This window comes from Pleurodeles waltl, chromosome 7 (genome assembly GCF_031143425.1).
Source record: "Pleurodeles waltl isolate 20211129_DDA chromosome 7, aPleWal1.hap1.20221129, whole genome shotgun sequence".
Classification (NCBI taxonomy): domain Eukaryota; kingdom Metazoa; phylum Chordata; class Amphibia; order Caudata; family Salamandridae; genus Pleurodeles; species Pleurodeles waltl.
This window is the reverse complement of record NC_090446.1, coordinates 1,487,675,402-1,487,699,843: the sequence shown is the minus strand read 5'-3', so window position 1 is coordinate 1,487,699,843 and position 24,442 is coordinate 1,487,675,402.

Genomic DNA, 24,442 nt, shown 5'->3' with positions numbered 1-24,442 from the left:
CCATTAACCTGTCACCTCTTAGGTGGGACAAATCAAAATCTCAGAGGTTGGTCCAGGAAACATCATCTGGATGCCTCTAACTGCTTTATATCCCTGTATTATATGTTTCATCAATTTTTGAGTTCCATTTCTGCTTTTCTATCCCCTTTTTTCTTTCTCTCTGCACTCTCTTGTACAGTTCGGAAAATCTAACTATGACTACTCTGCACAGGGCAATTATCAGCAAAGGTCTTAAGATGCTTTTAAACTACTACCTAGACTTCCAAACCATTTTCCAACAGCTGAAAATCCACTCTCATTAGCTTCCCATGCAATTTTCACTTTTAACTCTTCTAAGTCTCCTTTCAAGTCAATAATCTTCTTAATGTATTTTTTCAATTCCTTACTATTATCAGGGATGTATGTGCAACATTGTTGAATATTTAGCATCCAGCAGACTTTACCCTCCAGTATTAGAAGGATGACTAATGCAAGTCTGTTTTGCAAAACCATTGATCTTATGACAACCCTTTCAGTATTGACTAACAATAAGGCACCTGTTGTACTAGTGAACAACTTATCTATTATAGTTGACAACTTTCTTATCTTGCGATCATTCAGAATCACTTCTACAGATGTAATCAATGCACCAAAATATCTACTACAATTTCTGAAGCACCTCTCTTCGTCCTAGTCTTTACTTTTGTTTCTCACGCTAGATCATTGAAATGTTCCACAATATGAATCCTTGGAAAACCTACACCTAAGTAGCAGATTCAATACCATCTTTTATGAAGCTTAAAGAATGCATGGTTTCAACAAATAAATACACACCAGGTATGGCAGGACCCTGGTCAGACAACATAAATGTCCAACTATTCTTACATTCAAATATGTGTTCACATTCACTCTTTCCCATAAACCTTGTGTCAGTGGTTGATCTTTGCCTATATCTGCATACATTCCCTTATGTTTCCAATCTAATGTCAAAGCAGCTTCTGTTCCTTCATCTGAATGAGCTAATTTTTCCTTTTCCCTACTGGGTACAAAACACTCTTTTCTAACCTTGATTTCGTTCCTCCTCTTCTGTCCTCAAATGAGTTCAGGAAATCCTTTTTGACCCAAGACACATGTCAAGTTGGTTTGTTGTGCATACACTGGGGCATCCCAGGGCATGCCCAGCAAGTCCTCTTGCTGCACTGCCCTATGCCAAAGTGAAAGGGCAGGAATGCACCACATGTATACAATATGGTGCGTTCCTGTTCTTTCGCCCTGCGCTGGCCCCATTTTGGCAACCTAGCACCAATGTAGGCACTCTTGCACCAGGCTGCAAAGGTGCCTCCATTGCATGCAAGATTGTTTTTGTGCTTGAAGGGGCACCTTTTTTGCACCAAAACAATCCCAAGAGGTCTTTTCCTCTTTCCATGAGTGCTGCAGAATGTAGCATGCATCGATAAAATGAAGAAAAATACCTCAAGAGGAAAAAACGAGGAAGCATACCTTGGGAGGTGTAAGGTGTAAGCACTTTCCCAGATTTACATTATTTTGTAAATCTGGGGCAGTGTCAAAATTCATAAGTCTTGCATGGGAAAACCCATCTTAACATCCATGGAATGCCTCCCTTGCTCAGAGTAAGGCAATGCAGTAACTTGCGCTGCCTTGGCTTACTCCTGATGTATGCAAACATTCAAAACCACACAAAGTGGCTTTGCGTTGCCTCATAGATATTGTTTAGAGGTTTGCGCTGACACAGTTTCACAAAAAGTTATGCTTCAGTGGTGCAAGCCTCTCAAAAATATTTCCCTCTGTATCTAATGTCACTGTAGGTTTAAAGAACCCCACAAGTGTATTTATGTTCTTTGCGTTGGGATTTTTATTCAAATGTTTTATAATAGAAATTTCTGAAAAAATAAATAAACACATCTTAATTTGAAGATGAATATTGGAAGTTCCTGTTCATACAAAAGGCTTGTCAATAAGCTACAAGTAACACCATAAGTGAAAGTAATATAGTAATATTTTATTCCTACAGCTGATTACATGTACACATAGCAATCCTTTGTATCAATAGTGTCACTGCACATAAAGCAAATTATAATGTACATTTGATAAAAGATCTCCTCTAGAAGTATCTCTTTCTCACTTAAAAAAGCATTTTATTACTAGCAGATTGTGTAACTTTAGGTGCACTAGTAGATCTAATATTCCCTATATTAGAATGGGGGTAAGCAATCCTATAACCAAAGCAATCATTACTATAATTGTTACAACTAACATTCATGTAAACATGTATCTACAGCTACCCTTTTTGTTTCTATAGGCTCCATTACATATCTAAATTCAGACCGTTTTATAAATGGAAAAGCAAAATTAGCTATAGGCTTTTTCAGTCTTCCAATTGAACAAAGCAATAGCAATCAATTGTCTTTTCAACAAAGCTCAAATGTTAATTGCAATCTTCGTTAGTCTTCCTTAACCCTACTCCATGTTCTATTAAATGACAACCCTACGATTAATTCTGCAGAGATGGACATGAGTATTCTTCTTTATTCTCTACAAATTCTATCAAATATCTCTAATAAATGCATAGTTCAAATTCACTAATAATCACATCTGGGATATAATGTCAAAGTCTATCAAGTGGCAATGCAATTTCAAAGCTCACTTCTGCCGCAAAGATCAGTTCAAATAGGTTCAGCTGGATTCAAATTGTTTTAACAAAAGATTCAAAATTCGCTCTCACAGTCATTGGCAGCAAAATATATCCATTCAGATGTGGAGTACTTTCGAAAGGGTACCCTTACTCTCTTTGATCTTTGGACTAATGGCCCTTCATCATCCATGTCACATTGGCCAGACTCTTCAGCATCCTCCAGAATAGTGGGTGGAACTTCTTTTAGACACAGGCCCTCATTATAAGTCTGGGGGTCATGAACCGCCGGACTCACGGTGGCGGTCAGACATCTGCCAATGCAGCTGTCCGACTGCCACATTACAACCATGGCGGTCGGGCTACGGTAGGACTGCCAGCTATACCAGGATCAGGGATCCCAGGGGTCTGGCGGTAGAAGGCGGCCCTAGTCAGCCAGGGCAGTGCTGCAAGCAGTGCTGCCCTGGGGATTACGACCTTGTTCTCTGCTAGCCATTTCATGGCAATAGCACCATTATGAAAAGGCTGGCGGAGAACGTGTGCAGGGGGCCCCTCTGACTAGCACCCTTGCAGACAGTGATCATTGCTAGGGTGCTCCTGCTCTCTGCATCCTGCAGCTTTGCCGCTGACTCGATTACGAGAAGGAAACTGCTGACCTTCTGGGAAACTCCTAATGGGCCAAGCGGGGAGGTAGCCACTATGGTGGCATCCTCCCCGTCGGAAGTTCGCATACAGACCGTCTGCCAAACTCGTAAAGAGGCCCACAATCTGTTATCTCAGCCACTGGTCTTCAGGTACATCTTACGCTACACTATCAAACTAGGGGCCTCATTTACTAAGATTTGGCACTGCCTTAGTGTAATTTCTTTTACTCTAAGGCAGGGCAAAACAGTCCCCTAACCCATGCCGTATTAACACACTGGCGCAATGTCACCATTGTGGCAGTTTGTAAAGCCTTGCGCTACATGATACCTGCACCAGGTTGATGTATGCAAGGTATGTGTTCCCCCTTTAAAAGCTCTGCAGAAATGGCACAGTGCAATCTACAAGATTTCACTGCACCATGCTGCACCAGCATAACAGAATTTTGTTACCACCTGCTCAAGGCAGGTATTACAGGTGATGTTGTGCTGTTGTCTAAGGGGCCCCCTTAACATTGCTGGACTAGCATAAAAATGTTGGCGATGCGCCAGTTTCATGTAAATTAGGCCCTGGGTCTTTCATCAGCATTTGAGTTTCCCACAGTCAACATCTCTTTACTTTACCTGTTGACCTACTCAGGCCCCACTCACATCGTACATGTGTTGTCCCAGTTACTTGCTCTACCCTAATAGCCTGACTAACCTGCTCCCTTTGTCTCACTGTAACTGGCCGTATAGGGACAGGTTTTATTGTTTCATCAAGGCGATACAGGACTCTAGAAGTATGTTCTGCAAGACCCCAGTTGGAGAAACCTCCACAGTTAACAGCTGTTGTTGTTACCAAGATAACCTGAAAAGCCCCTTCCACCAAGGTTCCAAGCACGACTTTCGAATATGCTTCTTCACCATAATCCAGTCGCCAGGGCTGAGGTCATAGTACTGCTCTTGCTGTGGCTAAGCTGTGGACTCTCCAACCTGATGAGCCACACAACAACCACCATAAAGCAATCCTTTGCAGTTATCAATAACTAGGTAATCCCTAATGTTCACAAGTGCATTATCAGGCACAGCTGGTAATCTCATGCTCAACTAATGATGATTCATGGAGGGACAGTCCTGTTTTCCTATCTGGTCTACTGAGAAGACTCATCAACATGAGAAGCAACACATCAGGCCATTTCAATGAAGTAGAAGCACATACTTTAGCCAGTCTAGATTACAGTGTTCCATTGACTTGTTCAACAAGACCAGAATCCTCAGGTCTGTAAGTGCAATGTAGTATTTGCTCCACTTGCAACTCTGCACATAGTAATTTCAAGACCTCACTATTAAAAGGAGTTCCTTGGTCAGACTCCAGAGAAGTTGGGAAACCGAACTGTAGTATGAGCTCTCTTAACAACAACTTTGCTACTGAGAGACTGTCATTTCTCCTAGTCGGGTAAGCTTCAACCCAACGAGAGAAAACTATCTGGTAACACAGTGCTTCCATCATTTGAAGCCCAGATATCAGTCTCATCTCTTTTGACACATCCTTCTTTAATCTGATCCCGATGTTCAGATTTGGTACATCTTACTGTAACCCCTTAACTTCCTCCCATGTATCCCCTGCAGTTAACAAGAGATTGTAATTTTTTGCTCAACTGCTCACTCATTCTGGTACTCACCATTAAAAGCACAAGCCTTCAATGCACAATATCTGGCCACTTTGTCTGCATAGTTATTTCCCACAGTCACATAGTCAGTCCCATTGTGGTGAGCAGAACACTTCGCAGCCACATTTTGGTCAGGAAGCTGTAATACTTTTAGTAAACTGTGGACTCTCTCCCCATTTCTGATGGGGGAGCTAGAGAAGGTCACAAACCACAACCAAAACTATCCAAAGTCATGGATGACACCAAAGCCATATTGACTATCAGTGAACATTGACAACTTCAGCTGGTCTGAAACACAGCAGGCTCATGTAAGTACAATCAATTTAGCCACCTGTGCAGAAAAGTCTCCTTGAAGCCAGGAAGCTTTGATCAAATCTGAGACAGTGCAAACTGCATAGGCAGCTCTCAGATCTCCTTCATGACCTCTTATGCAGGAGCCATCAACAAACATTACAAAATCTGATTCAGCAAGTGACATATCTTGTATGTCAGGTCTCGACTTGCTGCATAGTTTTGTGTGAAATATCCATGTTCAATTTCATCATCAATATTTACATCATTTACAGGCACAGGTAACACGTTTTCAGGATTCAATGCTGTACAACGTTTCAAAGTCACATTTAGAGCAGCTAGGATGGTCTGCTCATAGCGGGTAAACTACTGTTTGTGAGATGCTGGGTTTTGGTTTGAGTCAACAAAAATATCTACTGAACAAAAACATTCAAAGAATGACTCATAACACTGTTTGATGCTGACATCTGTTGTGGTGACTGCTTTAAGACAGCCTGGGCCACTCTTGAGCTACTGGGTCAAGTGTAGCTGAAAAATGGGCACCAGGTCTGTGTGAGTGTAGCTGTGTTAGAACTGAGAGAGCGATTCTCTTCCTCTCACTGCAATACAAAGTAAAGCATTTGTCGTAATCAGGCATTCCGAGGGCAGGGACATGACAGAGTCTTTCTCTCAGCTCTGAGAAGGCATGCATGCAAATGTCATTCAATGGTACCAGACCTGACACATCCTTGTGTATTAGCCTATTGTTGGACTTTTGCTTATGCAGGGTCATCCCCAGTCTTTTTGCCTCCTGCCTCCTATTTTTTTCTGACCTGTTGCTGTTGGCTTTTCAACTCTGAGCACTTTACCACTGCTAACCAGTGCTAAAGTGCATATGCTCTCTGTGTAAATTGTATGTAATTGGTTTATCCATGATTGGCATATTTGATTTACTAGTAAGTCCCGAGTAAGGTGCACTAGAGTCGCCAGGGCCTGTAAATCAAATGCTACTAGTAGGCCTACAGCACTTGTTGTGCCACCCACATAAGTAGCTCTGTAATCATGTCTCAGACCTGCCACTGCAGTGTCTGTAAGTGTATTTTTACACTGTAAATTCGATTTGGCAAGTGTACCCACTTGCCAGGCATAAACCTTCCCTTTTCTTACAGGTAAGGCACCCCTAAGGTAGGCCCTAGATAGCCCCAAGGGCAGGGTGCAGTGTATGGATAAGGTAGGACATATAGTAATATGGTTTATATGTCCTGACAGTGAAATACTGCCAACTTCGTTTTTCACTATTGCAAGGCCTGTCTCTCTCATAGGATAATATGGGGGCTACCTTTAAATATGATTAAAGTGTAGATTCCCCTAGAGAGTAGATGGACATGTGGAGTTTGGGGTCCCTGAACTCACAATTTAAAAATACATCTTTTAGTAAAGTTGATTTTAAGATTGTGCGTTTGAAAATGCCACTTTTAGAAAGTGAGCATTTTCTTGCTTAAACCATTCTGTGACTCTGCCGTGTTTGTGGATTCCCTGTCTGGGTCAGTTTGACAGTTGGGTTGTTTTTCACCTCACACTAGACAGTGACACAAAGGGGGCTGGGGTGTAACCTGCATTTCCTGATTAGCCATCTCTGCTAGGAGGGAGGGGTGGAGTGGTCACTCTCATCTGAAAGGACTGTGCCTGCCTCTGACAATGCCGGCTCCAACTCCCTGCTGTGTGTCTGATGCCTTGCCTGGGCAAGGCAGGATTTCACAAGTAGGTGTGAGTCCCCTTTGAAGAAAGGTGACTTCAAAGACTAAAATGGGTATAGACGTATGTCGGTGGTTCCTTCTTTACTCACATTTTAGTCCGTTTTCTATCATGGTTACGCTGTGTTAGGAGCGCGAACCCGGAAGTTTATTTATTTCCGGGTTCGGCTGCGCGCGAGCAGCGTACTCGCAAGGCGTCCTTACTGTCAGACGCTGGAGCCATAAAAAAAAATAATAATTTGCGGAATAACGAGGTGGGTTTTTGAAATGACGAACTTTTAAGGATTGCAGAAGGTGAAGGATAGGATTTGGGTCTTTAATTAATACAACAACCACTTTTTTGACCTTGTGAGACTTATACTGATGTGGCATATAATAACTTTGAATGATGATGAGCTACGAAGCATGTACTGTAGATTACATATTAAATACTATTCAAGTAATTCTTTCTTTTTATACTGACAGTTATGGGAACACTACTGGAGTGTTGGATGAAAACTTTGGAATATAAGAATTTACAAATTGTAGTAGAGATGATTAGTGCCTGATTTAAGAAGGTATTTTATTATCGTATTATTTGAATTTGGACACTTTGGTGTACTCACTGGGGGCTTGTAGCTTGTTAATAGATTTGCTAATGTTGGTGTCTTTACTTTTAGGAAGTTAGTTGGAGATTGTTGGTGGCTTGGTGTTAATTTTCAATCACTAGGACTTTGGGTTTGGTTTCTTTCCTTTTTTCTCATCACTCATTCTGGTGATACCATGTAATTTTCACCTCCCTTGGGTAATTTTGGAGTGTGTTTGCACATCATAGTGGACGATTGAGCATTTTGGTTTCAACTCATTTTGTCATATGTACTCTATGATTTCTAGCCCTGAAGAAGTCATAAGGGATTTATCATTTCCCAAGACGAAACACGTGTTGGCTGGAAGGAACATAATCTGTGGATTACAGACTGTATATAAGTGAATGAGATTTGGAATAAAGACTTTGGATTCATCATTCAACTTGACTGGCTAATTCCAGGATCATTATGATACATTTGGACTGATGTATTGAAGTTGAAAGTTTTTTGTGAAGTGTTCACTTTATATTCGTGACTTTTTGTTTTCTTTTGTTTTTATATATATCTAGAAGGGACCCTCACTATATTTAATTTTGTAGTTAGAGGTGTTTTTCCTCTGAGGGTAGGGTGTTTCCCTATTGAGGTTCCCTGCCATTTACTAGGGTTAGTTCATTACCCGTAGCACCATTTATCCTTAGTTTCACACCCTGCTTCGTTGGGTATAAGAAGGGCACCCAAATCTACAGACTTTAGAAACAATTCTGGAACCAAGAGGAACCTCTGCCTGGAGAAGAGCTGATAGCTGAGGAAGAAGTGCTGCCCTGCCTGTGACTGTGCTTTGTGGAGCTTTCCTGCAGTGCTGCTTCTGCCAGAGTAAGAGGGCAAAGACTGGACTTTGTGTGCCTTCCATCTTGTGAAGAAATCTCCAAGGGCTTGAGTTAGAGCTTGCCTCCTGTTGTTTGAAGTCTCAGGGACAGCAAAGACTTCTCTCTGCCAGCACCTGGAGTCTCTGGAGAGACTCCTGCCCGACAAGTGGTGCCCTATCCAGTTCCTGGGCCCTTGAAAGGAAAGCTGGTGGAATCCAAGGAAATCGACTTCGGACGACTCCGGACCGACGCCGCTGCTGAATCCGGTAACGCCGCCTGCACCTGACGCCGTGACCCTCGCTGGAACACGACGCTCTTCGCAGGCCCGACGCCGCTGCAGCCCCGCTGAAGTCCACGACTCCGTGGAAGTTGCCGCACCACGTCGTGACCGACGCCGCTCGAAGTGCACGGATTCAACATTTCGCTCAGACACCGCGATCTCCGACTTCGCGCATCGACTTGTTTCCATTCTTCACCAAAGGTACTGTACTTGGGGGTCTACACGACTCCGTGTCCGGCGCCGCTGGTGTCGGCTTGTTTGGAACGACTCCGTCACGACGCCGTGTTAACATCTCATCGAAGCATTTTTGTTTCTAAGCGCTATTTTTGAGTTTAATCTTTAAAAATTCATAACTGGACTTGTGTATGTCGGATTTTTGTCGTTTTGGTCTTGTTTTGTTTAGATAAATATTTCCAATTTTTCTAAACCGGTGTTGTGTCATTTTGTAGTGTTTTCATGAAGTTGCTGTGTGTGTTGGTACAAAAACTTTACACCTAGCGCTCTGAAGTTAAGCCTACTGCTCTGCCAAGCTACCAAGGGGGTAAGCAGGGGTTAGCTGAGGGTGATTCTCTTTTACCCTGACTAGAGTGAGGGTCCTTGCTTGAACAGGGGGTAACCTGACTGTCAACCAAAGACCCCATTTCTAACACCTATGTAAAGACTTTGGCAAAAAGGGAAAAGTTGGGAATCCACTGACGACAGTAGCCAACGATTCCCCAAAACATTGTGACTTCTTTCTGAATTGTTGGGGGATTTATTTTCAGAAACACTGAAATTCTTTCTTGTGACACCTTCCTTGCACCTCTCTCAGTGTGATAACTGAGGTACAGGACCTCTTACTTATAATACTGCAATTTGGGTGGGGATACTTTACGTCCATTTTCAGCTAAGTGGTTCAATAGGGCAACTGTGCCTCTTCAGCAAGCTTCTTGTGTATTTGACACCCCTAATAGGTCGTCAATGTATGTAAATAAAACTGAATGATATGACATCTTTAGGGTCCCCAGATTCTTTTTCAGAATCTGATTAAATATGGAGGGACTCTCTGTATATCCCTGTGACACTCAGCATCATGCCAAAACATGGCTCCCACATCGAAATGTGAATAGAAATTGGCTTTCCTCATGCAACAGTACAGAGAAGAACACTTGACAGAGGTCAATCACAGTGATCCACTTGGTTTCCCATAAAATTTGAAATAAAATAACTGCTGGATTTGGTACCATGGAAACAAGGAACCACAATTTTGTTTATCTTTCCCAAATCTGAGACAATGAAGTTTTGTCCATTGGGCTGCAGTACCATAATGGTTGAGTTGCATGGACTTCCCATAATCTCCCTTAGAAGTCCCTGCTCAATCATGGAATCGATCACTGGGATAATTCCTGCAATTGTTGAAGGCATCAGGTTATATAGCACTGTGTCTCTCAAATCAGTGAGTAAATTATCACTTGTCAGCATGGGGTGCAATGTGACACATGGGGTTTGATTCACAATTTTATATTCAACATCTTAATTGTCGGTCTGTATCTCTATGCCTCTTGGAGTGCAATAGATGGAACAATTAAGTTTGCACAAGAGGTTGTGTCCAAGCAGACTCACACGGCTATAATCACACACCACAAATTGGTGTTTCTCTTCAAATGATCCTATTTTTACAGGTACAGCTTCTCTGACAGGCTAGTCAATTGTTTGGATTATTGGATTATAACTCCTACAACTTGGATTACAACTTGGGTTATTTTTCTCGAGTGGGCTAGGTTGGGAACCTCTGCTGTTTTGACAGTAGAGTTGGTAGCACCACCAGAACTTACATATAAAACAGATTTGACTGGTTTCCTTCGCAAAGTACAAACTTTAATGAACCCTGACCCAGAACAATATTTACCTTGACCCATTAATTGCAAGGAAGTTTATTGCACAATATGGAAAAACAATAAACCTCCCAGGATCAGGAACATATGCAAGAGTTAAGTATGTGGGAATATATCTTTGTCCAACAAGTTGCTAGAAGAAAAAAACCAGAAACTGTGGGATTGCTACTTGGCTGTTGTGAATACGTGGAAATAACATTGATATTTTGCTGCTGATTGAAACTGATGATGTATTTTTTAGTGTAGTACATAGGTATTTCAATAGATTTTTTTTTAACAATGACGCTATGTATTGGCATTCTATTTCTTTCTCCCACCGTATTAAAAAAATTATTTAAAAAAGTATCTGCATTGCATATTTATATGGGGCATCAGATTTCCTGTTGTAGTTCCACTCTCAGGACATTGGGAAAGCAGTGGTTTGTGACCATTGAAAGAGGAAATACCACAGTCTAAACAGACTCATCTAGCCTCAGCTCCTGTAAGTAGACTCAGAAGGAGTAAACTGGTACATTTCATAGCTCAATTTTGATACATTGTCTCAAAACCCAGAGGTTTTGAAGGTGCACTAATGAAATAGTCCAGTATTTTTAAAGTGTGATCTCCTTTCTCTTGAGGTTTTGAAATTCACATCTCAAAGAAAACTTTAAGACAGTGAATTTGTTAACATTAAATCTTTTAAGTGAAATATGTTTATTAGAAGCATTGAATTTTTTTTCCATAAGGTCATATCGCTTATTGTTTTTCAAAATGTTTTTAACATCTTTCTTCACTTTATTTTCTACCACAGAGGTTCTTACATTTTTTACATTTGTAGATTCCCACTGAATCATCCCGCTGACCACTTCCTAAGCAATTTCTTTGATTCAATCCTCAAAACAATGTACACAATGACAGGAACAATCATCCATGAAAAATGTTATTCAATTCTCAAACAACAAGTTATGCAAACGTTTATCCTTAATGAGATTGTTGGTGCTTCTCAAAATTAAGATGTCTTCCTAAAAGGCTCTAGTAGAACACTAGGCCCTCATTAAAAGTTGTCCTATTCCAATCCATGTGCAAACCTGTGTTTTCATAGGGATCACAATTATGATGTGTATGATAATTAGCACACCATTGTAGTGTTCCCCTATCAGGTCAAATCCACAGAAATTTATAAGGGGTAAAATGCCCGATATTAACCAGTATATGACGATTTTGATGTGGTAAGCACCCAAATCTGCATGTTAATCCCCCAAAAAGGTGAATGAATGAATGTCTGGATTTCTAAAGCATATAGCTACTCCCAGGAGTTTCCTGGCACTTGTTGGAAAGTAAGAGAATGACGAGATTTTTTAGAGAGTGAAACACAACTCAAGTTGCTTTTTAAATGAACGTCCATTATTCACTTGGCTTAGCCAGGCAGGTAAACTATTCCAAGCTTGAGGGTCCCAAGAGTGAAGGAGATCTGCCTCTGTTCTTTTTTCTCACTTTATCCTTGGAACTTTGGCATAATGGCCGAAGGATGAACACAGAGTTCTAAGGGGAGAGTAGAATTGAATCCTGGAGAACAGATATTTTGGACCATATTGGTAGAGAACCCTGTGCATAAGGGTCAATGTTCCTTTTTCTACAGGAGGCCAGTGCAGGTTCTTCAAATGAGATGAGGTCGGGATTCATCAGGGTAGTTGGAAATCCAAGTGAGCTGCTGCATTCTGGACAGTTTGCAGTTTCTGTAGCAGGTATTGTGGATGTCCTGCATAAAGGGCCTTGTCATAGTACAATCTAAAGTTCACCAGGGCAAGGAGAACTGTAATCCTTACAGGCAAGGAGAGCATTTGTAGAAATGTTTTTGCCGTGTGCCTCAGACCAAAACATGTGCTGACAAGCGTATTAATTTGAAAATGAAGAGTCAGCTGTTCGTCATTCTTCACACCCAAGTAATTCACTACTTCAGCTTGGGCATTAGGTGGAGGAGTCTCATCCAGCCAATGAACTTGGAGGTTCAGGGTAAAATTATTTACAAAGCTGAGAAGCTCAGTCTTATCTGTGTTACATTTAAGTTGATTAAAACCAATCCACTTAAACACTGCAGGATGACAGGGTTTTAGGGCCTCTTGATAAATTGGATCATCCATCTCAAAAGGGAAGAGTAACTGAGTGTTGTCAGCATAGGACACTATCTTGGCCCCAAAAGACTTGACCAGTGCTGCCAAAGGAGTCATGTAGATGTTAAACATTATAAGACTAAGGGCAGAGCTCTGGGGCACTCCAACTAGGACTCTACTCTTGCCGGAAGAAAATCGGTGAGTGCTAACTTGTATTTTATTTTATCCTCCAACCTGTAATGGCTTTGCCATACTCTTTCTGCCTTCTTACTTTTGAGCTTGCCTAAGGGGTTCATCGAATCAGGGGCAGGAAGGCTTTGTCTTGCCTATTGTTCAGCGGGGGAGGTGGCAGTTGTTCTACTGAAGATCTAACCCAGTTGTAAACAGCCTGAATGTCTGAATCAAGTGGGCTGGAACACGAAGGTGACATATCTTTCAAGGATGTTCACAAACTATCCTGGAAGATCCTGGAGAACGGCCTGGGTTTAAAAGTGAAGGTGGGATAATTACAATTTTGATGTGAGGTTCTCTGCCAACTAATATTGATTGAATAGTGATCAGTAAATGGGAAAGTGAGGAGAGTCAAACATGCAAGTTAGTTAGTTAATATTAGAGAACATCAAGTCAATAGTATGTCCACTGGTTTGAGTTTGGTTAGTAACAAATTGAGAAAAGCCCAGAGGGGCCATCACATTGATAAGACTAACAGTCCCCTTTCCATGAGCCCCATTACGAGTTTCCCACTGGGCAAGCGGGTGGAAACAGAGTTTCCGCCCATTGGCCCAGCGAGAAACAGCCCACAGCATTGACGCCGGCTCATAATTGAGCCTGTGCCAGTGTTGCAGTGCGTAGGGCGCACCAGCACCTGTCTGCTTTTGAAGAGCACGATGGGGCTGGTCATGTGGGCACCTGCACTACCCATGCCAAGTGTCCACTGCTGTGTAATCACCAGTGGAGAGGGGGGTCGTAATCCCCAGGGCAGCGCTCCAGTGGAGGTGGAACGGCGGTGCTAGCAGTCCAACTGTGGCACAACCGCCACTGTCGTAATGTGGCTGTCGGACTGCCACATTGGTGGCGGTCCAACCACTACTGTGGCTCAGGGTCGTAATGAGACCCTAAGTGTGTCTTCATCAGCAGGGGAATCCCAGTATGATGCAGTGTGCAAAATGAAGTAAGGCCTGAGATGCCACTTAATTAAGGGAGTTAAGAAAAGGACCAGTACAGCTTGAGGGTAGGTAAATCATAATGCCTCAGGCTGAGTGATGGGTATTCAGAGTAAGGCAGAAACCAAAGACTTCCACCTCTACTAACTCATGCATCGATAGATGTCCTTGAAAAATTCAAAATAATGCCTATACCTCACCATCTACAATTGATATGGATTCTGAATCGTATATTCTACTGGGATGGTGGATTCCGGGAGAGGGTTAGAGGAAGCTGACAACCAAATTTCATTAATAAAGAGGACGTCAGGTCTCTCATCACAAAGCAGATCATGAAAACTAACTGCACGCTTTGGCAAGAACAGTACGTTGACCAAAAGGGCTTTTAGGGGGGAGTTTACTAAGTTTGCCACAAGTAGGCCTGGAATTGGATACTTTAGGCTCCCAGCAACATGATGTGCAGGTGAAAGGAGTAGTAGCCCCTGAGGAAATCAGTATTTTGGGACAAAGAATATTTATTAAGAGCAAGGAACTCCTCTTTAGAGTACCTCAAGCTTACCTCAATTTATGCAAGGAAAGCGCATAGTGGCTGGTGCTGGCCTCTTCAGGGATGCTGGTGTCTGCCATAGGCCCATACTAAATAGAGTGGGATGAGGTGAAGAGAGAGCAGCTGCCAGCCTGCAATCAACACTGGAATGGGAAAGCAAAAGGCATGGTGCATTTACACCACCACCATGTAATGCTTCACAGTGCAAGGAGGATGCACTGATTGACACAAAAAGATTCAACAAACAGTTCTCGATAATAGACCATCTGACAATAGAAGAATACATTCTCAGCAAACATGTAGGTATTCAGCTAATGGAACACAAGTTGTTCCGCCCTTGAAGATTCCTGCAGCCAAAAATAAAATCAGCACATAGGCATTCAAACAATGGAGTAACAATAATTTCCCCCTTGAAGATTCCCTCAATCAAAAATGAAATCAGCAATATTAAAATCAGTAAAAACGTAAAGCTTTAAGGGTAACAGTTTTTTTTAAGAAAAAAGATAAAAAGTGATGGGACAGCAAAAAGTGTCTCTTACTTTCAGCTGCGCACTCGCCATGGGCCCATATCAAATATTGATTAAAATAGTGAAAATTATTGCACCCAATAAAGTCTGACTCCTTAGAGTCAGATTTTATCAGGTGCTATAAATATCTCACTATTTAGGGGCCACTCATAATGAGGGCCATGGTATTTTCTGCTTATTATCCATGCTCTTTTTTTGGCAGTACATATTAGTGCTGCTTTCAACTTAGGTCCCAAAGATCTAGTATGGATGATAGTTTATACTAGATTTAGTTTTCTTTCACAAATCAAGGGAGATTATCACAAATATTACATTGAAAGTATCATGCAACATGAATATTATGTGAACAATATTGTGATTACCAAAACATTTTGGAACAGAATATTGAAGGTGAGAATATAATGTTTTTGTTACATATCATTTATGAGGATATTGTTATATTTAATATTGGTTATTTTATTGTATTTGTAACAAATATTGTTTGTGTATTAAATTAACATGTTTCAGGTAATACATTAATTTTAGAGATTAGCATTTGACAGTATGATTTTCACTATGTTTTAAAAAAAGGTTTTTATTAAATATTTTAATTATTTTTATTTAATTTGGAATTAATAAGGTAGTAGCAGGTTGTTGGGATTTTAGAACATAGGATAGGAAGTTTATTGAATGGTAATAAATTGAAATATAACGGTCATACATTTTTTAATTGTAAATTAAATAATGATTTGATTCATATGTCCCTAAATTGTTTTGGTTTAATTGTTATTTTATGTATTTAATTGTGAGTTGTCAATTATAATGTTTATTATAACTTTGATATTGTTGTTAATAATTTGAATTTAGTAGCTGGTTAATGGATTTTTAAGGGAAATTAGGTCTTTAATGGTAATTAATTTGTTACTGTAATTGATAATGTCTTATTAATTATGTACATTTTTTAACTGGTTAATTTTTTGTGATTAAGTTTAATTTGTTAATTTTAGTGTGTATTTACATGTTTACATTGGTTTTATTTATATTTGTTTTAGTAGTATAGTTTTAGGTTTGTAGATGACTAACGCGGAAACGTTCAATAAGTCATTCTCATAATTTTATATTGTTAATTACTTTTGAAATGTGTTTATTGTTTAATTGTTTAATAATGACAACTGTAATTAGTTTGAATTGTTATATATTCCTTTTTTTGAATTTTAAAGTGTTTTTATATTCTTGTTAGTAGTGGTTTATTAGTTTTGTAAGGGAATAGGGTGGTGAAGTTATCAAAGTATAAAATGTTTTCATTAGTTGGTATTTATTTTAATTGATTATTGATAAATTATTTTTTATGGCTCACATGCAAATTATTTGTTTTATTTTAATTATTCATTAATTTATTCACAAGTGCTTCTAATTATGTTTCTAAAAGGTATAATGTATTATCTTTTCATGTGTTTTGGATTGAAAGAAAAAAAAACTCCTCAGAGGGAAAACAAAATGGTGACCACAATCTGGGTTTGTCTTGGGCAGTAAACTCGGCTCCGCAGGTGGAGATTTCAGAATTCATGGACTTCACGCTATGCACAGTAGTGCAGAGTTCCCGAATGCCTCCATCCGGCACAAAGCATAGTTTTTTATTTCCGTTCATGTACAGGAGATTTGTTTTTGGTGCTCTCTCATGTGTCCCATGATATTCTTTGGCAGCTGGTGAGTGCTCACAAGATGTTGCAACCTCTCCCATGACATCTGGGTATTAAATCTACTCAAAAAGACTGGATTTTCTTCTCCAACTCACCACTGAAGTTTTTTTTAGTGTGAGAAGCTTTTTAATATCACTTTTTTCCTGTCCGGCAGGCTCCTTCCAGTGCTTTCTCCATCTGCTGGTCACTTTTCACTTTGATTTTGAAGTGGCTAAGGTATGCCCAGACCTGGGTCTCTTGCTTGCTGCACCACTGGATTCAAGCTAGCCTGGCTGATGAAGGGTGATGCCCTGAAACCGTCCAAGGATTCTTGAATCCTGTCCAGGGAGGACCTGGCTTGGCAGTTCGGGTGTTGCCTGGAGCAGGGTCAAGACTGATTTTGGTATATCTGAGTCTTTAAACTGGGATGATGTGGCAAGCAAAATAATGATGGATTAAACCTGGATCTGTGACTGGGGATGAGTGTTTGAAAAGATTCAACACTCCGTCCATCATTTTATTTTGTCAAGTTGGAGTTGAAACAGTTTGCACTAAAGAAGCCTTCACAATTCATTCATGATATTGGAGACAATGCCTGCCTCCCTCGCATACGTATCCTTTTTTTTCATCATTTAGCAAGGCTATCCAAGAAAACTGTTGATTTACAAGAGTGCCAATACCAAATTTCAGTGTGTTGCCTCTGTCAAAGATACGATTGTGTACATAACCTACCCATGCTTGGAATGGGAGAGTTAACTACAATATTATGCAAATGAGTGAGTGATTGTGTGATGATTCATGATTTATGTGGTGGCTGGCAGTGTGGGAGGGTGCTCAATTAATTAACTTGATTTTGTTGAATTGCAATGTTTGGTGCCTGAAAGATGATATTTTTTTCTGAAGGTGATTGGCCTTTACAAACTTACTTAGTGAAAATGTACCTGTAGGGTCCACACCTTTTATGTGGTTCTTCAGAGAACAGACCAGTCACTTTAGTTAACGAACACAAAAATGTACAAACTGCTGCTATTCTGTTTCTCTACTGTTCTTCAGCTGCAGTGCACTACAGGTCTACCTTGCTCGGTCGGGACTGGGGTGGAGTTACTCAGAGTCAAGAGGAGAATGGATGGACTCAGGGCAGGACTACTTCAACAGCTAAATGAAGGAAGTCATCAACTTCAAAGAGAACCATTACTCTCAGACCTAATACTCAGCTATGAAGAATGGGGAGAGGTGTGTTATTTTTATGATATGGTGGTGTAGTTTGTTGAGTGTGCCAGCTCATGTACCCAGTGATGATGTAGCCAGTCTGAAAGGGGGCGGTAATGGTGGTAAGGGGTCTGAGACAGGCAGATCTAAGCTGCTAGTGGTGCTGTTGTGGCCTGGAGGCTGGAGGTGCAGGCTGTTGGCCAGTGGAATTGGACCCCTGAGCAGGCATATGTACCTGGTCCTTCTCATCGATCATCCCCTGGTAGTGGCCCCTACAGCCCTCCACGTGGAGCTGTCAGCAATTTCCCGGCCCTGCATTCAAACACTGTTTCCGCCAGCCGGCCCAGCAGAATGTTCTTTACGTGGCCGGCAGGGTCTATCGCCATACCGGTGTTTATCGCCGTGTTCAAAATGACCCCCTTAATCTGATTAGACACTTTAATTCATCACTGGTGATTCTGTACTTATATGATATGTTTTTGAGACTCATTTATATAAATCTGGCATTGAATTTGTAATAAACCTTTGAACTAGTATTTCCGCCTTCAAGGTTAATGCAAGACCCAATGGATTGCACTAGTAATTGAATTTGGAAAGCTATCTTGATCGCTCCTTATCTTTTGGAACTCCTAAAAAGATCTGTCAATTTAGAAGAATCTAGAAAATGGGCCAAATTCATTCTCACCTTTAAGAGCTTGGAAGCTACCAAACATTATCACAGGAAAGCTATAATTATCACACAGGTGTGCATAACAAGGCAGTGCTGAATTACAAGGAGAATACAGGATGAGACTGCACACACTGTATACTAATTTGTCTGCTGATGGCTCAGAACGCAGTACAGATCAAAAGAATGTTCAGCACTATAGTGATAAAATGTAAAGTTAGACAGTAGCCCTAAGAGGGATCATGCAAATACTTTACTTCTAGCTTATGCTGAAGTCACATTTAGTAAGGAGTACCATGGGGCTAAAATGGGACTCAACACTGAGATCAGGGACTCTGAACCATCTCTTCCCTACCTCCAGGGGCTGCTCTGACACAGAGCGCTTTGGCTAGGCATATGTGTTCACTTTGCTGCTGACAGTTGTTGCTTGGCTTTGCCATGATTTTTTTTAGTCCAGGGCACAGGACGTGTCCGTAGCATTGGAACAATAGTTTTTTTAGGTAATAGAAACAGATAATACTGATAAAGAATATATGAATAGAAGTGTTAAAAAAGATTGAGTCATTAATCCACAGTCCCAGGAACTTAATGGTTTGGCCAGGATAGGAAAGTTTAGGAATTAGGAGTTGATTCCCTTGATCACACACACTGTGCTCTGCATAAAAATTATTACTTTAATGTTTCTTGGTCGGTGACGCCACTGCATAATGGAGGGCAGTCAAATTTCAGGCGTGCAAAAGCCTTCAAATGAAGGGTGTTGCATGCCTGTATTGTGATGGATGTACTCAACTACCATAGCCACAATATTCATGACAGAATAAATTACGTACTATTTGTGGTAATTTTTAAATGTTCTTTTCTATCTAGTTCCAATTGTTCAGTGCTTGTTTCTGCATTGTGGGGAAAGTGTTGATTTATAACTAATGGAATTTAGAATGTACAATGTAGGGATGTTTCGGGTCTGATGTACCACCTGGGATATTCGATGCCGGTTGAGACTAATACTGGATGTTACTAATCATTAATGGGATGCTCTCCAATAAGGGACCTACCTTACCTACAATTTGGAGTCTTACTTTTCTACACTGGTGATGACCAGAAGAGAGGAGAGCATCTCAACATTTCGACTACCCAACAACTCATTAAACTCTTTGTGCAGAGAAATATCTGAAGGCACTGTGTATTGTACTATGAACATCATACAGCAAGGCGGATCGTCTGCACCCTGATGTTCTTGCCTCCTTGTGATGCCAACCATACAAGCTATACCGCCAGCAAAGAATGACATACCTTACGTTGTTGCAGCCTTTATTATGTGGTTTGTCTTCGAGTATGCATGTATTGCAGCACTTCTACTGCTTCACTTAATTGTATTTTGCTTCGTCGACACGTACCCCCCAGGGTTAAAAAGCATTTTTTTTAACGTTTCCCCACGATTTGCGGCAGATCTGTGGATCCGATAAAAATGTAGGAAAAAAAATGAAACGCAGGCTCACGTGCTTCACGTTTATCAAGCCTTCAGGTTGGCCAAGTCCCGCAGGCATTATTTAGGTGTGGAGGGCCTCCTGGCCCACTACTAATGCCCCGGGGACCACCACCTTCCCGGGGTTTTAATGAAACTGAATGCGGTGGGGCCGTCCTGGGGACCACCACTTTCCCAAGGCATTTATGTCATTGTTTGCAAGGGCCATATGCCCCCCCCCCACAGCTATGGGGACCACCACCTTTACTGGCAGTTATCTCTTGTGCGGGGGTCACATGGCTCCCCCGCGCCTCTGGGATCACCTCCTCCCTGGGTCTAAATTAATTGCTGGTGTGGGGAGACCCATTAGCCTCCCCCTGCAGCCCTGGGGACCAGCACCTCCCAGGGCTTTGTAAATATTCAGTGCGGGGGCACGCAGCTATCCCCGTAGTTCCAAGGATCACCACTTCCCTGGGGCTATTATAAAAAGTGATGGGGTCCATATCGGACTCCCAGGCCCTGGGGAGCTACACCTCCCCAGGGCTATTCTTGTTGGAAGGCAGCCATGCTGCCCCCGTCATGGAGCCACTGACGGCCCTAGGGACCTTTACCCACCCAGGCCGGCTCCTGCAATGTCCCGGGGTATAGCTGTTTGCTGTGACTTGACTACAGCTGAGTGTTCCATTTCTGACAGTGTAGCAGACTTTTCATTTCTGTTCCTTGCACACAGGTATGCATGCAGGGTACAGACATGAAAGCATTGCTCCAGCAACCAGACAGCTGCTGTTAAAAGCAACTTCCTGCTGCTGGTGAATGGGACCACAGAGAAGGCCTTAAGGCTCCGCCTGCGGTCCCAAATAGCCCATAAAGGGGTTAGTATAACCCTGATAGCCTGTAAGGGCATATTACAACATAAATAAAATAGTGAGGGACCACGGAGGAGGCCTTCAGGCTCCTCACCCGCGCTCCCTGATAGCCCATAAAGGGATAAAGAAACAAGAAACAAAAAAATAGTTACATAGCTCTGGTGTGAAAGTCGCAGACCTTGACACTGAGGGGGTTATTCTAACTTTGGAGGAGGTGTTAATCCGTCCCAAAAGTGACGGAAAAGTGACGGATTTACCACCAGCCGTATTACGAGTCCATTATATCCTATGGAACTCGTAATACGGCTGGTGGTATATCCGTCACTTTACCGTCACTTTTGGGACGGATTAACACTCCTCCAAAGTTAGAATAACCCCCTGAGTGTTGAGGGTTCAAATCCAGGTGTGTCCCTGGTTGTTTCCCTTTTTTTTTAAAATTCAAATGTTTTAGGCTTATACTGAAAGATGATTGTACTCTTTTTAATTGACAAACACATTTGTCTTCTCAATTTGTGCAGAAATATCTCATTCTAAGTATAATATCCATCAAAAACTCTCTATCTTTCTCTCTCCCTCTAACTCTCTTTCTCTCTCTCTATCTTTTCCAATCTCTTTCTCCCACTCAAACACCCACCCAGACCCTTAAGCACCCACTCACAGTCCCACTCACAGTCCCACTCAGACACTCACGCATTCACTTACAGACCCACTCAGTCCACGTTCACCCACTCACAGCCCCAGTCAGATCCTCACACATCCACTCACACACCCACTCAGGCAGTTTTGCACCCACACACAGACCCACTCAGACTCTCACACATCCACTCACAGACCCACGTACACACTGATGCAGCCACTAAAACTCTGATGTATGCACTCTCACACCAAGACAGACAATATCACAGCCACTTTCACCCCAGATACACTCTCTCACGCTCACACCCAGAGAGGCCACGCACAGCAAAGCATGGGCATGCAGTAGGGTGCTTATTGGGGTTGGCTCCAGGGTCTGGCTGCAGGCCAGGTATTGTGGGCAACCTCCGCTGTGCATGTGCAAAGTAAACTACTATACGCTAAAGAAAACATAGAACTTCACTGAAAAAAACAAAGGTTACAGGGACATTATAGTTAGGGAATACAATTAAAGGAACATAGAAATTTACTTAAAAACCAAAGGTTATCAGTATTTTATAGTTAGGCGCATATTTTTAACATACAGAACCACAGAAAGTCAACAGTTATAGTTATAGTTACCTCAAGTAACTATTACTCATGCCCTAAGGTAACTCTAACTCGCGCCCCCACCATGCACAGTTTTTTCATCAACAATGTTACTGCAGATATTAAACTGATATTATCAATGATGTTATCAAAGATGTCATGAGGGTGGCAATTTGTGGGGTGGAGTAGTTAGCAGTGCATGGTGAAGGTTAATAGGGGAAAATCTAAAATAAAGACACAGGGAAGTTAGAAAATTATAAAAGCTCAAATAAAATAAAGTTGAAAAAAGGTCAGCGGTGGAGGAGAATGAGGTAGATTGGGTTGGATGGATCTTATAGAGCAGAAAACAGCGGGATATGTAGGAAGAAGCAAGCCTAAGTAAAGACAGTCTTGTGTAACAGAACATTCTATTCAAGCTGTTTATGAGCACTAATGGTGTCAACAGCTACATTTTTCTGATGCGACATTCACCAGATGCTAATTATGTAATTCTATGTAACCTTGCTGAATTTTCAGGTAATCCGTTACACAAGTTACACTCACCCCAAAATATATGCGCTTATCTCCAGGTGCAGCTCACTGATGAGGGATCAGGGCCCCACCCTATTTTTCTCCTTTAAAGCTCTTGTTCTATGCCAGGTGTTATGCCAAGCCTTTTGAATTTACTAAAAATAAATAAGATGTAGTTACATGTAATTACTTTCAGCCAGTCCTCTTCATCCATTGGTCTGTTGTCATGTCATTTAAATTTTTCCCCCACCCACTACAGCATTCAGCGTGGGGCATTAGGTCAACCTACTTCTGCCACTGGTTGTGTTCATTGTGAGGCATGGCATTCTGCCCTTTCACAGAGAGCATATCTAGGCACAATTCCCTGAGGTGCCAATGTATGTTATTGCTTATTAATTTGTTTTTACATTTCCATTCTGTTTTTAGATCCTGATGTGATAGTAGAGTGCTTTCTACCAGATCCTCATGTTCTCTTTGATATAGCACAGGGCACATTCCAGTGTTATAGGTTCCTGCCTGCTGGGTATGCTGTTGTAAATTCCTTTTGGAAAGGCCTTTGTTAATTTGACTGCTGCTATTTCACTCCATACCAGATTGTGTCCATTTGAAACAGTTGTCATGTTTTATTATGCACACAATGAAATGCAAATCAATCTATCTATCTATCTATCTATCTATCTATCTATCTATCTATCTATCTATCTATCTATCTATCTATCTATCTATCTATCTATCTATCTATCTATCTATCTATCTATCTATCTATCTATCTATCTATCTATCCATCCATCTATCTATCTATCTATCTATCTATCTATCTATCTATCTATCTATCTATCTATCTATCTATCTATCTATCTATCTATCTATCCAGCTGAGCACTGGGGCCTGCATAGAAACACAGGTCAAGCTCTGCTCTAAGTAGTGGAGAAGCTCATGTTACCCTTTCACATCACAAGCCACTATGACCCCAAACCAGAGAAAAATGCATATAAGGAAATAGGACTTGGAAGGTCAAGGAAGATGGCACGCCTTATTAACCAATGATGGGGTGGACTTTAATTATCCACACTGCACTTCATCTGGTAACCCTGTGCGAGCTCAAGATACACATGTTTCATCTGACAAGTACTTGCAAAATTCAACTGTCATCCATGTGAGAGCTGGAGATTCTCATCTTTCACCCAGAGAGCAAGTCAACTCATGTTAACCATGTGCAAGCTCCAGATAGATATATTTCATCCGCACAATACTTTAAAAAGTTTGCCCATATTTTCCCCGGGCAAGCTTGAAATACACATCTTTCATCCACAGAGTACATGGAAAAGTCAGCTCATATTAACCTTACTAATTATGGTACAAACCTTTCAGTGAAAATGCAATTGGACTGCTTTCTGAGACTGTGCACATAGTGTTTGGCTAGTTCTGAAAGCAGTAGAAGAATTGCGATCGCACTATCTCCCTTAATATAGAAACACAGATTACAGAGAGAAAACAAAAGGCCAGCAGGGCTCACAGTGGGATGTTTTTATCCTCAGTTGCATTGTTATTTAGGAAAGGATACATACACTAGCTATGGTAAGCTTTAACTGGGTATTTATTATCAGTGGTGGGCCCTCGAAATGAGTAGAAAGCTATTATGTTATAGCTTGTTCCAACTCAAATGAAGTGCTAATATTAGAAAGTCAAAATGTTGTTTTCTAAGATGAAATACCCTATGCATTGCTAGTTTGCATTTCAATCAATCAACCAGTCATTTGTTGAGCACGCTACTTGCCCGCGAGGGTCTCAAGGCGCTGAAGAGGGGGTGGGAGTAGGGGGGAAGTTGCTACTGCTCGAACAGCCAGGTCTTGAGGTGTCTCCTGAAGGTCAGCAGGTCCCGGGTCTGCTGTAGGTGGATGGGGACGGAGTTCCAGGTCTTGGCAGCGAGGTGGGAGAATGATCTGCCGCCGGCTGTAGTCCTGTGGATGCGTGGAATGATGGCGAGGGC